We start from the raw sequence: 3,209 nt of genomic DNA on the forward strand, positions 1-3,209 counted from the left end.
TACATTTCATAAGAAGACACCAACATCCAAATCCAAAGCAATTCCAGTCAAAACAGACGATTACAATCACAGTTCGCACATTCTGATCACCCAGAATTGAAACAGTAAAAACGACATATCTCACTCTACACTACTCCGATTGACCTGAAATTTTGTAGGCACCTATAAAATGTCATTCCATACAACTTTAATGTTTTGAGCTAAGTCCAATTCGGCATCTATCTAGGACCTAAAATTTCGGACAGAATGAAGAACCAAAGAACCCTAATTTTCCAGATTTCTTCCAAACCAGAAATTGATTGCAATTACCTATCATTCACACCTACTAGAGTCATTATAGGCCATTGCCAATCATCATATAAGGCCACAACATCATGATCACATTAAACCAGAAAAATCACCATTAAATTGAAAACTTCATCAAATCATCCAAAAACAAGAAATAAACCACAAATTTCAACACTTTAGCCACCACTAGGCACAAATTAAGCATCATTAGGTGTAGGAGGAAGTTCAAGCACCACTTACCTAGTAAACAAGAGAAAAGGAGTTGTAGAACACCTTAGCTTCCTTGAACACTTCCACAAAAACACTTACTAGCACCAAAGGGAGGGATTTTATGGAGTAGAAACTAGTTTATGTGATTGGTTTTGGAAGATTGAGCTAAATGGAAGCTAAAATGTTGAAGAGTTTCTTTCTTCTTTGCTCAAGAGAGAACCGGCCATGGAGGAGAAGAAAAGAGTGAATTTTAGTGATTTTTTTTGAAGATATTTAACCAATTAGTCAAAAAGGTCAAAACCATGAATAGTTGTCTACAAGTCCAACCAATGGAAGAGTGACACTTGTCACTTCATTAAGTGCATTCCTATCCCTTTCTTTTCCTCTCACATCAATCACTTCACATCCTCTACTTATCTCTTAGCACCCGATAAATCTCAACCAGTATCCGAAAATTAACCTAACTGGCCGAATTTTTTTCCGAACTTATCGCACTAGTGGGTCCCACGTCCTTTATATATCCTTAATTTTTCAAAAACTCTCCGATACTAGAAAAATCATCTAAAAACTATAATTACTCATAAAATTCACCAGAAAAATTTCCTAAGCCAGAAAATGCAGAAAACATGCCATTAAAGGGGATAAACCCTAGGAAAATTATTAAGAGGAATTTACGGGTTCTCACACTCTCTCCCCCTTAAAAGAATTTCGTCCTCGAAATTCCTTATCATATATACAACCAGTTAAGTCAAGTACAAACATAAACGATCCACCGAGGAATGGCCTTTCTAGTTCACCAAATCCTTTCTAACCTAGACCCTCATATCTTTCGTATCCGGGCGCAAGAATCCCATCTAAGATAATTCACAACTCGAGCCGGCCGGTCCCAAGAGCAAACCATCCTTATTAAAGATTCCTACCCGACATACATACCTAGCTTCCTCGAGTCCCATGATAATGATTCGTACACTTATCACATGCCCGGTTCATAACTTATGCTCAAACGAGCACTTAGACAAATTCATGAAATTAGGACCACAACACCACTTGGCCCAGTCTCACTCCGCGCAGAGACCACGCGAAGTGGCTCTGATACCACTTGTAACAGCCCCACTTTCCCCTAAGGCGAACCAAAGGGGTTAGCGGACTGCCTGCCCAGCTCTCGCCAGGACTACGGATCCGTTTACGTCAATCTAATACGTTCCGGAACTTACCAATGCGCGCAACCAAGTCAAAATGGCAACATAACCCAAAATAAGAAAATGAAATCCGGAGTCGGCCATGATAGTAACCGACCCGTCAGAACCCAACCGAAAGAGCACGCAAACATTCACATCTGAACTTTAGCGATTACAATCCAAAATGACATACAAAAGTTTTCAAAAGTTAATACATATACACGGTTTGCCAAATCAAAAGAGAAAACGCCCCAAAAGTACACTTAGGGTTTTAATACATGAGCTATACAAAAGATATGTTCAACTAGCTCAATTTGGCATCCATTTGTCAAATCCAGACCAAAAGGGTTTATTTTCCTGTAAGGAAAACAAAAAGAAACAGAAAGGGGTGAGCTTGCGCTCAATGAGGTACCAAACATATAGCAGAAAAATCATGGCATTTCACATTTAACAAATCAGATACACATGCCAGATGTAAAGCAAAGGAACCAATGATTCAAATCAGAAGGATACGGGTGGCTCTCAGGAGCCAAATTTCCAGCGCAGTACTTGATCCAAACCGGTTGACTCTCCGTCAACGTATATAGAACCAAAACGTCCGTAGACCCCTCTTTACACCGAATTCCGTCCACCAAACACCCCTTTACCGGGCCCGCTCACCTCAAACGAACAAAATGGTAATACTCGAGTATACCCGGAATCAAGGGTCTCAATACCCAAAATCCCCGAACAGACTACCGTGGTTCGTTATCTAATCGTCCAGGCCCTTGCCGGCCCGACTCGAATAACTTAGCCACAGGACTGAGCTCATAGGTCATAGAAATCCGAACAGATGCAGACACAGATAACAGATTCAAATTTTGCATAGTAAATTGGCATATGAACAGACAAGAGAACGAGTGTGATAAAGTACACCCTCGTCTCAAACAAATAAACAGATTGCAGAGCAGAAATCAAGTTAAACAGCAATGGAGGGGAGTGGTACACTCACCGGCTCAACTTCAAAAGTTTTCACTTCAGATTGGCCTTAATCGCCAAGAAACCCTAAAATAATCAAAGTAAACTAATTGAAGGTTTCATATCCAAAATCGAGTAAACGGAATGCACAAGTGAGGCTCGACTACACGTCGTACGCCTTGCCAAATAAATACTAATGCAAGGGTGGAAAACATGATTTTCTTGGAAACGAAAAGGTATCATGGAGACCTAGGCGCAAACAACCCAAAAGCCCTTTGCTCAAATCACAAGTAAATCCAACTAGCCTTCAAGTAAAATTTCGGCAGCATATCCCTTGTTTTTACCTATTTTCCAGCCATCATGGCTTCATTATTTCCTCAAATCAGTCCCAACATCTCACACAAAATTCATCTCATTTCCCAAAAGCCGTTCACTAGGCTCAAAGTAGTACAAGTACAAAAGTTAGCTAGGAAATGACCGGAATAAGAGTAAGCCTTAAAACATACAAACAAGTACAATGAGACTCGATAACGCGTCATAAAGCCAAGCCAAACATAACCCCAATAGGGTTTCATA

The sequence above is a fragment of the Coffea arabica genome, chromosome 10e, assembly GCF_036785885.1.
Source record: "Coffea arabica cultivar ET-39 chromosome 10e, Coffea Arabica ET-39 HiFi, whole genome shotgun sequence".
In the NCBI taxonomy this organism is placed as follows: domain Eukaryota; kingdom Viridiplantae; phylum Streptophyta; class Magnoliopsida; order Gentianales; family Rubiaceae; genus Coffea; species Coffea arabica.